Source organism: Triturus cristatus, chromosome 1_1, assembly GCF_964204655.1.
Source record: "Triturus cristatus chromosome 1_1, aTriCri1.1, whole genome shotgun sequence".
Taxonomy (NCBI): domain Eukaryota; kingdom Metazoa; phylum Chordata; class Amphibia; order Caudata; family Salamandridae; genus Triturus; species Triturus cristatus.
The window spans coordinates 915,919,726-915,932,964 of NC_140579.1; the positions used below are offsets into that span (position 1 = coordinate 915,919,726).

The 13,239-nt window shown below is 50.7% G+C and overlaps 1 protein-coding gene and 1 long non-coding RNA gene across 3 annotated transcripts in view; one reads left to right on the forward strand and one right to left on the reverse strand.

The window, feature by feature from the left end:
- LOC146871278 (uncharacterized) overlaps positions 1-13,239 on the forward strand; it is a 477,419-nt gene that overhangs the window by 202,508 nt on the left and 261,672 nt on the right. The window lies entirely within an intron of this gene.
- Positions 1-13,239, reverse strand: part of LOC146871279 (uncharacterized) — a 106,579-nt gene that overhangs the window by 88,536 nt on the left and 4,804 nt on the right. The gene's annotated exons all lie outside the window — the stretch shown is intronic.

Below are 13,239 nucleotides of genomic sequence, written 5' to 3' on the forward strand. Positions count from 1 at the left end.
ACAGCGGAGCGACAGAGGAGACCCTGGCGGAATCGGGGGACGACGGCGCAGCCAGCTCGAACGCATTCCCAGGTACCCGAAGAAGGGGAGCGGGGACAGACGCGCCAGGTAGCCCAAGGAAATTAGCGGAAGCCAAAATGAGTGCACAGTCATCGACCCTGACGACGCCGATACCGTTCCTACCACGCCCGGGAGAACCCATAATGAAGTGGGAAGACTGGAGGGAGTACTTCAAAAACTACCTGGAAGCGCTGGAAGATGAGAACGAGGAGGCGTTCTCCAGTGCCAGGAGGAAGAGGATACTCCTACACAACCTGGGACCAGAAGGAATACGGGTGTTTCAAAACCTCACACCGAACGTCAGGCAGGGAGGGGACACAGACGTGTTCTCTCACGCCTAGAAGACTTGGACAACCACTATCGGCCTGCAGTGTGCACCTCCATTGACCGCTATAACTTCCAGCAGAGGAAGCAAGAAGCGGGGGAATCCATAGATGACTACGTGGCGGCGCTGCGAAAACTAGCGATGACGTGCAAGTATGGAGGGCTACAGGATGAATTCATCAAGGACCAGATCGTTATGCACACGACAAGCAGGTCGGTACAGGATAAACTGTGGGCGAATGGAGATGCGACGCTGAACGAGGTGATCGCCATAGTGAAACGAGCGGAACTGACCAAACGCTGCGCGGAAGCGGCAAAGAGAGACCCGGCCCCCAGACTCAGTCAACAAGGTGGATGACGCGGACCATCAGGCACGGGGGAAACCAGCGACGGGGGAGTACAGAGGAGCGCCCAAAGGGAAAGTAAAACCCGGACAGACATGGAAACAAGAAAAGAGTGAAGCGATGAGATGCTACAGGTGCGGAAGCTCGAGCCATGCAGCGCACGACAAACGGTGCCCCGCATTCAGAGCCAAGTGTGCGTTCTGCGGCCTAGTAGGTCATTACGAGAAAGTATGCCGAAGGAAAGGGAGACAGCAAGCGGTGAAATTCGTGGCACAGGACGAGGGGGAAGAAGCGGAAGGCCGAGAAGAAGACGAAGAAGTCCTGTGTGTAGAGGACCAGGTACTGGGCATCGATAGGAGAAGAACGCGCAAACCCCAGTGCGACATGATCATTGGAGGAATAAGCATCACCATCGTGGCGGATTCAGGATCTCCATACACGATTGTTCAAAGATCGGTGTGGAATGAGAGGTTCAGACCCACGTGGGGCGCGCAGCTAGAACCCCCCGACATTCGACCGGTCACCTACACAGGGGAACCAATCCCGATGGTGGGGTTCAAGAAGCTGAGGTTCCAGTTCAAAGAGCGGAGTGCCCTCTGCAAGCTGTACGTCGCGGAGAAGGGACCGTCTGTCCTGGGCTGGATGGACCAAGGAGAGTTAGGCGTACAGCTGAACCCAGGAGGGGACACCCAGGTGATGGTGACCCTGGACGGAGAGGAGTCGACGGCGGAAAAATGGCGGAGCGGACACCCGAAGGTTTTCGGCGGGAAGATAGGGAAACTAGAGAAGTTCTCCCACAAAATCGTCCTTAAAGAAAACGCCCGGCCGGTAGCGCACAAAGTACGGAACATCCTGATTGCGGTGAGAGAGGCGGTGCAACAGGAACTCCGCCGACTGGAAGAAGGGGGAATCATCGAGCCCATCGACAGTGCGGAGTGGTTGGCGCCTCTGGTGGTGGCCATGAAACCGTCAGGCAAGGTGCGTCTCTGTGTGGACCTCAGAGAGTTGAACAAGTGCATTGTGGTTGAAAAGCTCCCCTTACCACGCATAGAGGAAATGTTGGCCCGCACGAAAGGCGTCAAATGGTTCTCCACCATCGACTTGCAATCGGCATACCACCAGGTAGTGCTACATGCGACAAGCAAAAAACTGACGTCGTTCATCACGCCGTTCGGCTGCTACCAATTCTGCCGCATGCCCTTTGGTCTCGCCTCGGCAGCGGCGGTGTTCCAGAAGCTAATGGCCCGCCTATTCAAGGACATCGAGGGAGTGCAATACTTCCAGGATGACATCCTAGTGATGGGGACAGAGCTGGAGGACCATGACAAGAAGCTGTCGGCGGTATTGAAGATCCTGGAGGAGAACGGCCTGACGGCAGAGTGGGAGAAATGTCACTTCGGACTTACGTCAGTCACCTACCTGGGGCACGAGATAGGTGCGCAAGGAATAACACCGAAGAGAGGGAACGTGAAGGCCATCTGCGAAGCACCACCGCCCACCTCCAAGGAAGAAGTACGGTCATTTCTAGGGATGGCGGAGTACTATAGCAAGTTCGTCCACCACTGCCACAAAAACCCACCACATGAGGCAACTCACGAGGGACAAGACGGCGTTTGTCTGGACCGAGGCGACACAGGAGGAGTTTGACACAGTGAAACAGGAAATCGGTGGAGCGATCCCGCTGCAAGGGTACGATCCCCAGGGACGGTCCATATTGATGACGGACGCGAGTGAAAAAGGGCTTGGAGCGGTGCTCATGCAAGAAAGACCGGAAGGCGGAACGGAGACGATCAGCTTCGCGTCCAGGACGTTGACGGCGTCGGAACAAAAGTTCAGTGTGATTGAGAAAGAGATGCTGGCGGTGGTATGGGCTATGGCGAAGTACCGTCAGTTCCTGTGGGGCACTAGATTTCAAGTGAAGACGGATCACAAGCCTCTAGTGAAGGTATTGACATCGGACGGCCATGCCAGCGCCACACCCCGGATCGTGAAAATGACGCTGAAACTCCTGGAGTACAGGTACGACGTGGAGTACATCCCGGGCTCCAGAAACAAGATAGCGGACTACCTCAGCAGGGCATCTGCGATGGACAGTGCCTCCAATGACAGGGAAGACGACGACGAGATGGTGGCCCTGACCGACGACCCGGAAAAAGCCATCAGCAGGCAGGAGTGGAAAAACGCGTATGAGGCGGATGACGATATGGGCGACATCAAGTCGTACATTGTATGAGGGTGGCCAGAAAGGAGAAGACAAAGACCCAAAATCCGGCAGTTCTACGAGGTCAGAGAAGAGCTGTCGGTGGGAAACGACGGGGTGTTCGTCTACAGAGGTGACAGGGTGGTACCACCGGAGAACATAGTACCGGCCCTGCTAGCCATACTACACGAAGGCCACCTGGGAATCGTGAAGACAAAGGCCAGGACAAAACAAACATACTGGTGGCCAGGAATGGACACGCATGTAGAGAGGCACGTGAGAGACTGTGTGCAGTGCCTGGGTGCGGACAAGATACTGAAGCCAATGAGACCACCCTTAGGGAAGTTTACGAACCCCAGCAACCCGTGGGAAGAGGTGGCTGTGGACATATTGGGGCCTATACTGGACGATCAGGGGATCCCCAAATACCTCTGTGTATTAGTGGACAAGTACTCGAAATGGCCAGAAGTGCACATCAACGAGATCATGGACACGGATGAGATACTGCGCTTCCTCAAAGCGGTGTTCCTCAGGGAAGGCATACCCAGGATCATTATCAGCGACAATGGGCCCCAGTTCATCTCCGACAAGTGGGGCACGTTTGCAAACAGGAATGGCATACTACTTAGACACACCTCGATATACCACCCGACCAGCAATGGACAAGTAGAGAGGTTCAACAGGGTGCTGATGGGCTCCATACAGGCGGCCATCACGAGGGGTAAAGACTGGGAGAAAGAAGTGCAAAGCACGATATGGGCGTACCGTATCACCCCCACCGGTACGGGGTACAGTCCCTTCCAGATCTTACGAGGAAGACAACCCTTCACCAGAGACAATGTGGCGTGGCAGGAGAAGACCATCACCAGCAAATGGTCTCCGGCGGTGGTGCAACACAACCTGGAGAAGGCACAACGCATCTATACGGAACACTACAACCGCCACAAGAGGGTAAAGGAGACGGCGTTGGAAAAAGGGGAGTGGGTCAGAGTGAAGCTGGCAGTCCTGAAGCGGAAGGGAGAAAGCAAGTACTCCCCACCCCTCAGAGAAGAAGAAGTGTATGACCGGGCAGCGTTGCTCAGCGACGGAAATGTGTGGTCTCATGAGCGCATGGCCAAGTGCAACAAGATCTTACAATGTCCCCGAGAGGACACGGAAGGGGAAACCCCGACGGAAGGGCCGATAAGAGACACAGACTCGTCCAAAGGAGGCCAAAGAGAGAACATGAGCGGAGAGCAAGAGAGAGAGAGAGAGACACACCAGGCGGATGGTCCCTGGGGGAAACCACCCGGGAAGACGGTGAGGAAAAAGAGAGAGAGGGCCAGGGCACTCCGAAAGGTACCGACGGAGGCCCGGTCGCAGAGGGAGGCCGAGAAGGACATTCCACTCCGGTAAGACACACCCGGGTGGGGAGAGCAGTGGTGAGACCATCCAGGTTTAGAGACTTCGAAATGGACTGACCACAAGGTCTGGGACATTGTGTTGTGTGGTATGAAAAGGGGGAGATATGTAGTGTCGCGGTCTAGTTGACGCGCGCACTGCGTAAGGACGGCGATGTGCGTAGCGGCCATCTTGGACGCTACTGCGCATGCGCGAGTAGAGACGGCGTTCGGAGCGTGTTGCCCGGCGCTCTCTCCGGAAAGCGAGTTAAAGAAGAATAAAGGCTTCTACCTAACCATAAGTGCCTCCAGCGAGTCATTGGGGAATAACTAAGGGTAACCTGAGCACCTAGCATCATTACACACACAAACAGCGTGCATCGGTAAGTTGTTTTTTTTATGTATACATTTGTATTGGCATTTAAGACTATATGGTAAATTTAGGTTTCTATATAGTAACAACAACCAAACCCACTCCCCGTGCTCCGCCACAACCGCTGAACAAAACCGAGCAATGAACATTCTGCGGAGTGAGGGCATCGGTAAGTTAATTAGCAGCAGGCCGACTTCTGCTTTCCGCCCCTGTGGAGGGCTCCGATCACGGTTCTTCTCGGATGCCTCTTAGACGGGACTACGCAAAACACATCACTGGTTGTCACCTGCAGCTCACATGTAGGGCAAACCCAGCCTTTCAGCCTTCCCTGCCAGGCTCACAAAACACGCAGCGTGCGTTCAATTCCAAGTAACGGCTTCTGGCTTTCGAGATTCAAGATACTGTATGTTGTGTGTACTTTATAAAAAATCAACATAACGATAATTTAAATCACGGGCACAGACAAGGGCGTGCAAATTTGCAGCCTTTTGACACCCGATTGCTCTTCGGCTTAGCAAATGGATGCAGTCAGACAGGCGGTGGCTGGTTGCTATAGTAACCGGAAAGCGCTCACGATGTTGGTGCAGAGAGCTCAGATGGTATCACACCTGCAGGGGCTGAGCCGTACATCCTTTTAAGGTAAATTCTTTTTTTTTTTTTTTTTTAAATAACAAAAATGAATAAAGTGCCAGATGGAATTGTTGCACTCTACAAGTGCTGCTTATGAATCAAAAACCCCAAATACATGTATACGTACATCAACGTAAAAGCATACAGTTGGGTAATGATATAATGGAGACATTCACATTCTTTCCCTTGTGACCAGGGTACTCCTTTTATTTTAAAGGTTTTATATAGCGCTAGCTTGACCCGTAGGTATCAGAGCGCTTTACATACATACTGTAAAGAAAAACAGACGGAAATTGCATTACATAGTAGGCAGTAAGGAAGCAAAACCAGGGATAAAAAAAATACAGCATGGAAGATAAGGTGGTTAACACAGTCAGGTAGCCAACTATCCTTGAATGTCAAGAGAGAGGAGTAAACTCGGATATTAAAGTCTAGGTTAGTTGACGTTGGTCAGGAAAGTATTTGTTAAGGAGATGGATTTTCAGGTTCCTTTTGAAACAGGAGAAGGAGGGGTTGCATCTGAGGACTATAGGGAGAGCATTCCACTTCCTGGGAGCGTTGCCAGAGAACGATCGGTATTGTGTGGTTTTCTTTTTCAGGTTCGGATGAATAAGAAGGAGTGAGTTGGAGCTTCTCAGCGTCTGGATTGACCTGCTCTTACCAGTTTGTTGTTCAGGTAGTTAGGGGCCGGAGAGTGAAGGGTTTTGTGTGTGATCCAGGCCAGTTTGTAAATACACCTCCCTTCCATGGGAAGCCAGTTGAGGGAGTTGAGAGCTGGAGTGATGTGATCAAATCTTTTTACTCCAGATACGAGTCGAGCTGCCATGTTCAACACTACCTTTAGAGGGGCTAGGTGAGCTTTTGGAGTCCCCGTTAGGATGGCGTTCCCGTAGTCGATTTTGGAGAGAACTATGGATTGGACTACTGTCTTGAGGTCATCATGGGGAAGAAAAGGTTTCAATTTCTTGAGGTGTTTTAGAGAGAAAAGAGCACTTTTTGCAGAGTTTTTGATGTGGGCCTCCAAAGATAAGTTCTTGTCAAGGGTGATGCCTAGAGACTTAACTGAGTCGGATAGGACGATGGGGCAGTTTAGGGCGACCAGATTCTTGAGCCACTCTTGGATTGGACGATGGTTGCTTTTTGGAGAGAATAGGATTAGTTCTGTTTTATCTGGATTGAGTTTTAAGTAGTTAGCGTTGAACCAAGTTTGGATCTCCGTTAGAGTGGCATTGAGGTGTTGGATGTCGCTGGGAGACTTGATTTTGAAATAGATTTGGCTGTCATCAGCGTAAATGTGGTATTTCACTCCTGCTTTTTTCAAGATGATTGTGAGGGGCTCCATGAAAAGATTGAAGAGGGCCGGGGAGAGGATCGAGCCTTGCGGGACCCCAAGTGTCACTTTTGTTGGCTTCGAGAGACAAGAGTTGATTTTAATTTGTTGAGAACGGTGTTGAAGGAAGGAGGTGAACCATTTTAGTACTGTGCCATTGAAGCCAGAGCGCTTCGACAAGGTCTCCAGAAGCCCTGGATGATTTACTGTATCGAATGCCGCAGATAGGTCAATAAGGATGAGTAGGCAGGCATCACCTTCATCTAAAGCCTTGTGAATATCGTCCGAGACGTTGAGCATAGCTGTTTCTGTGCTACAGCCTTTCCTGAATCCTGATTGAAAGGTGTCGAGGAGGTTGAACTCATTAATGTGTTTGTTGAGTTGGTGGAGAACGCATTTCTCCAATGTTTTTGCAAGGAATGGGAGGTTGGCGATAGGTCTGAGGTTGTTGAGATCATTAGGGTCGGCCCCTGGTTTTTTGAGAATGGGTGTGATTTGTCCAAGTTGAAGGGAGTCTGGGACACAGCCTGAGGTGAGAGAGGCGTTGATGATTTTAGTCCAGAAAGGGGAAATGGTGTGCTTAAGTTATTTTATGATTGTGGATGGGATGGGTTCATAGTGTGGGAGGAAGGTTTTAGGTTAGAAATTATACTGAAAACCTCATTATCCGACATTAGCTCAAAGTCGGACCAATGTGCATTGTTTTTTAGCTGGAGGCAGACCTGATTGTCCTTGGTAAGGACTCTTTCTGAATGATCAGGGGTGGTTAGAGTGGGGCAGGTTAAGAGGGAAGAGGTTTGGATGAAGGATTGGTCAATTTTCGAAACTTTATTAGTGAAGAAGGTGGCAATTTCTTCACAACGTTCATTGGTGGCTTTGATTTCTTGAGAGGGAGTGTAGTTAGTTTGGCTTTTGACAATGTTGAAGAGTTCTCTCGGTCTGTTTTTTGCCAGATCTAGTTGGCTGCGGAAGAAAGACGCCTTTTCACTGAAAATGTGTTTTTTGTATGCTTGCCGAGCAGATCTAAGTTGCGCTAGGAGTAAGTTGCGCTAGGAGTAAGGTCGAGGGGTTTAGTCTCCAAGACCTTTCTGTTTGTCAGAGTTGACGCCTTTCCTCATTCAGAACCACGTTAAACCAGGGTTTAGATTTGGTTTGCCTCAATTGTTTGAGTTTGAGAGGAGGTACTTGGTCTAGAACCACTGTCATTTTTGAGTTAAAGTGTCTAGTGAGGTCATCGGCTGTCGGTGATGAGGGTTGGAGTTGGAGATGGGCATGAATCTTGGATTCGAGTTCAGATAAAGGGATTGCTTTGATATTTCTGGTCCAGTGTTTGGGTTTGTCATCACGAATAGGTTGGTGGAAGACAAGTGCATCAATCTTGAACAGAATGAGGTGGTGGTCGGACCAGTCAATGGGAGAAATCGCTCTGAGAGACCAGATAATTGTTGGTAATGATCGCATCCAGTGTTGCACCTTTGATGTGAGTTGGTTTATTGCAGAGTTGTTTGAGGTTATATATTTTAAGTAGGTTGGATAGGTTCTGGGCAGTGGAGTCTTCTGGGTCGTTCCAGTGGATATTGAAGTCACCCAGGAACACGTCTTTAGTGTCTGTCATGGAGAACCGTGATATTAGGTCTGTTAGTTCTTCGGGAAAAAGGGTACGCTCTCCAGGAGGATGGTAGATGATGTGGAATTTGATGGGTGAGATGCCCTTGGCACTGAGTTCGACACCCATGCATTAAAACGATAGGTATTCTGCAAGTTTAAGTTTGGTAATCTGAATTCCTGCCTTGTGGGTGATGGCTAGTCCCCCCGCCCCCCAATTTGATCGGTCTGTCTTGTCTGATGATGGTGTACCCTGGAGGGGTGAGAATGTCAAGAATGGGTGTGGAGTGGACATTGAGCCAGGATTCAGTGAGGAAAGCTATGTCAATTTCTTCAGTGAGTAGAGCTTCAGCAATGTCTGTGGCGTGTTGTACTGCTGATCTGCAGTTGAGGAGCATGCAAGAGAGAGGACGGGGAGCCTCGATGATGGGGAGAGTGAGGTGGATAGAGGAGTATTGAGCAGGAGGTCTAGGCGAGTGGACATTTTTTGGGATTCTGTTAGTGCCGATAATAACAGGAATGGGGAAAGGGGCTGACTTCTGGCTCAAAGTGAGGTAAGAGTCGTTGATCTCATCAGGTTTCGGTATCGAAAAGGGTTGGCGATCCCGGTTGGGTCGAAGTGCCTGACTCGCTGATGGACTGGAGGGACGAGGGGTGCACTGAGGGGCCAAGGGAGCGGTATTGAGTGGGGTGGGAGGAAATCTACCCGGGGAAAGGGAGCACGGCGGCTTGGTCCTGTTGAGAAGATCTTGTTGTAAGTATAGGAAATCAGTAGCAAGGGAGTTAATTTTCAGCTCCATTCTGTTCAGTTGCTGTGCTATTGAGCTGAAAAAGTTTAAGGTTTTAGGCAGGGGCCGAGAATGACTTGGGTCTTTGGAGGGAGAGTGAACAGGGGTCGGGGATTGGACAGAGTCAGTGGGGTTAGGAGAGGGGAGAGGTTGGACGCGGGGAGCCGGATTAGTAATGCTCCCATTGAAGGGGTTCAAAGGAGGAGTAGAGGGTCTACTGTCCAAGTGAGGAGGGAGAGAAATTCTAGATAAGAAGTCAGATTTCCGGGGAATTTCAATGAGATTAGCGGTGGAGGCAGGTTGTGTATGTGGGTATGCGACGGCGGAGGGGGAGCGTGTAGTGATATTAGGGGGGAATGAGTTTAAAGGATTGGTGACGACGTTGGCCATGGGGATGTCGTGGGGGTTGTCAGTGAGGTAATCGGTGGAGACCGGTTGTGTCTGTGGAAGTGGGACATCGGCGGGGGAGTGTGCAGTGGTAGTAGGGGGGAGAGAGACCACTGGATTGGAGAGGACGTTGGACATGGGGGACGTAAGGGTCGGGGGACAAGGGTCTGTGTTGGAGGAAGAGGTAGTTTGTGAGGGAGGGTTCAGATTATCACAGGTCGAGCGGAGAGTGCCTGTGGGGATTTCGGTTACGGGAGGGAAGAGGTTAGAGTCCGAGCTGTCAAGATCTAGATCGGTCTTGTGGTGTTTGTTAATTGTGAGTTTGTTGTTCCTAGTGTGCTCAGTAGATGTAATAGTTGTGGGTGTTTGGCGTCGGAGAGCAATGATAGGGGTAGTGTGATTATAGTGAGTGATGGTGGATGTCCATGAGTTGGAGAGAGGTTCTTCAGGGCAGGGAGATGGGATCAGTTCCACGTTATTAGTAAGGGTGATGGTGGGTTGGGGAGATATGGTTTGACGGCTCAGTTGAGTTAACGAGGAAAGAAGTGTGGGGAAGTGGCGGTCAAAAGTGGTGAGGTGCGGGTCGGTGGCCTGTATGAGAATGGTTCCAGTTCTGTAGATGGAGATGGTGAGTTCCCCTTTGAAGGTCGGGGAGATGGAAGTGGAGATTTTTTCACCATAGGGAATGATTACTGACTTGGCGACTTGAAGGTGAAGAGAGAAGGTGTTTTTCCATTTAGCTGGACGATTAGTGTAGAAAATGAAGTTAGTTTTCGTGTTGCCGTTGGTCGCTGTGCGGTAGTTATCTACAATGAGTGTTTCCGGGTGTTGTTTTAGAATACTATGCTTGAAGTTCTTTTTTGCATTACTGGTCATTTTGTCTGGGTAGTTAATGGACCAGGAGTTTGGTCCGTAGCGTACAAGATTCGAGTTCGGGTTGAGGTAAGGTGGGCGCATGGTTGAACGGTAGAATTTCCGAGATACAATCAGGACTCAGGCCAAAGAAGAAATGCCGAGGCACAGTCCGGAATCAAGAATAAGGCAGGGAGGTAGTTATCATACAATTTTATGCAGTATATACACTAAACGTTAAAGTGCCATATTAACTGCAGTGTAAAACATTACTAGCAGTGCATCTCCTAAATCACAAGAGGTCAGGGCCCCACCAACCATGTATTTACAGTATCTGCTGTGCCTTCAGGGGGGTGAGGGTGCAGTGCAGGCCTCTCAAGCCTGGGCGAGAACCTCAAGCGAACTCCAGGTCCGCACTTGGACCAAGTCTCGTCGTGCACTCCAGCCAGCCGAGCCCTCACACATCGGCAGTGCCACCTGGGCCACACTCGAAAACAAAGGTCCAGTCTCACCTTGAGCCGCAGTCACCACCATCGATCCAGGGATGCGGCGAAAACCAACGACCTGCCGAGGCACCTCTCCTGTCCCTTCTTGAAGCGTCCCGGCCACTGGCAGTGAGTCCTCATTCAGATAGGTTCCCCAGCATGGGTTGAATGTTCCGGTATCGGCTCGGGGGTCCAATGTACGGGATATGAGGTCAAACAACGATTACAGCTTGCTTGAGCAATCCTCAGCCTCGGAGCCTCCTCTTGGAGCTCCTCACCGTCTGGCGGCCATGGTGGATGACATTTACTCCATTACATCAAAGAGGGAAGGGCCCTCAGCAGGCGTCGGTTGCTTCGCCTCAGACTCTGCCGGTTTATCTTCTGCTGCATTGGCATTAGAGTGAGCAAACTTTGACACTTTAGCCAGGACAGATTGCCTGGATCCCTTATTGGTAGCCATGGCGCCAAAATCACAGTTAATGATGCCGGCCAATAAAGAATACGAAGCTGCGCTGAAACAAGGGTGGTCGTCGCCCCACACAAATCAGACCCAAGAAGCATGACTTTGAGCACAAATCCACACTGGGCCCAGCTGTTCAATATGGGGGGGGAACTCTCGGTCCGCGCCACTGACCGGTTCCGGGCAATGATTATGCGTCTGTGTCTGGGGCGCAGGAAAAGATCACCTCGTCTACACCTCACTGGGGCAACGTAGTGCCAGGAACAAGCAGTCAAATCCAAAGGCCACTGTAGGAATAGAAACCTCTCGCCGCAGGCCCCGGTGTCCCAAAAGAAACTTCCAATATGGCCGGGAACCCAATGGTGTGGGAACTCGTCTGGAGGTGCCCAAATAGCCCTCAGCGCTAGCCATCCATTGCACACTCGGCGCCAGGCTTAACTACGGTAGACCCCCCGCTCTCACCTCTGTTGTATGCGTGGGTGGTCTTAGCAGAGGCTTTTTATGGTGGCATATGTGCAACTCCTTCTCCTCTTCCCACCGCGTGTGGAGAAACCGCACTTTTAATCGTGTCACCTCTCCTGCGTTGTTCCCTCCTGCAGTCGCCTTTTCATGCTCTGGAGGAAGTTCCTAATTCAGCAAACAGGGATAAGCGTGTACCCTTTTCCAGCTCTGAGGTCTAAGTGCAGCACCTGCGAGGACCAAGGCAGGCATCCAATCTTTCCACCAGGGGGTGTTGACCTTAAAGCTCCTGCTCGACGCCGGCCCTCCTCTCCCAATAATCCTATATATGTGTTCACAGTGTTCACCTCCACGTCTCTGTGATATCCGCGAGCCAGCCAGTACATTAGGCACACTGTGTTGAGATTTCTTCTATGCCACCGCACTCTCATTTACTGGCCCGCTCAAACAGCCCTGTTTAATTTCTGGATATATGTTTGCCCCATCAGTTCAGCTCATACTCTGGAGCAGCAAAAGGGGGGCATCCTTTGCTAGCTTTCCTAGTGGTAACGGCAGAAGTGCAGCCCATAGAAAAGATCCGTGAGAAGAGTGGAGGTGCAGTAGGCCTCACTCACTTCCATGCCATGAACTGGCGTTCAAGGTCCCCCCTCACATGATGGCAGATGTCAAGGAGTGGTCATTTCTGAATGGTGCACATTGCAAAATGAGACCTCCTAGAAAACGCAGTGGGCCATAGAGCAGAGTTGGAGAGACACGGGGTGGGGTGTGCGGTGGGTTGGAGGATGCACAACATTCTCGTTCGTTTACATTCAGATATATATTTTTTGGGCAACTGATGAACTAAAAGAAGAGGGCTAAGGAAGCATTATACTGTCTGTTGTGCCAGCAATCTGAGCTATTTAACTAGGAGTTACGCGCTCCAATCCCAGCTTCCCTATGACCACCAGCTTGATCTTGGTAAATAAATTCATGTGCTTATAACTCGGTTTCAATACCTACAGGGTTAGACTGAGACAGAAAATTGTCCGTGGCATTGAAATAAAAGTGCCCCCCATTAGAGAATAAAGAGAGCTTAAAAAAGTTCTCATATTTACAAATCGGTGCAGTTTTGAGCGCGTAAAGATATGCTGTATATAAGTGATTTGCAAGCTTTGGGAGACTGTGTCTATTTGTGCTTGCTACAGGGAATGTTTGTGGTACTGTTAGGGAAATCAGCAGTAAAACTGGCCCACTAGGCCATAAAAAGGCCCACAAACCGCCACAAAACTCTGCTATAAAGTGACATGTCAGACCAGAGCTTCTGGCACTGCCAGGCGGCAGTGCAGGCCAGTCCAGCCCTGCTTACCTGCCTCTCCTGTCATACAATTGGCTCCCTTGTCAGTCGTTGAAAGGTGGCTTCAAGCGTTGTACAAAGCACAATGGACATTCAAGTGTTACTTTTTAAAGTGGGGATACCAGTGCAGTGGGGCGTGGACCAGTGTGTGGTGAGCTAAGACCGGCGTCAGCTCTTGTGAAACCACACACTGCGCTCGAGTTTAAAGGGCCAGGGAGGCTCTTTGCTTC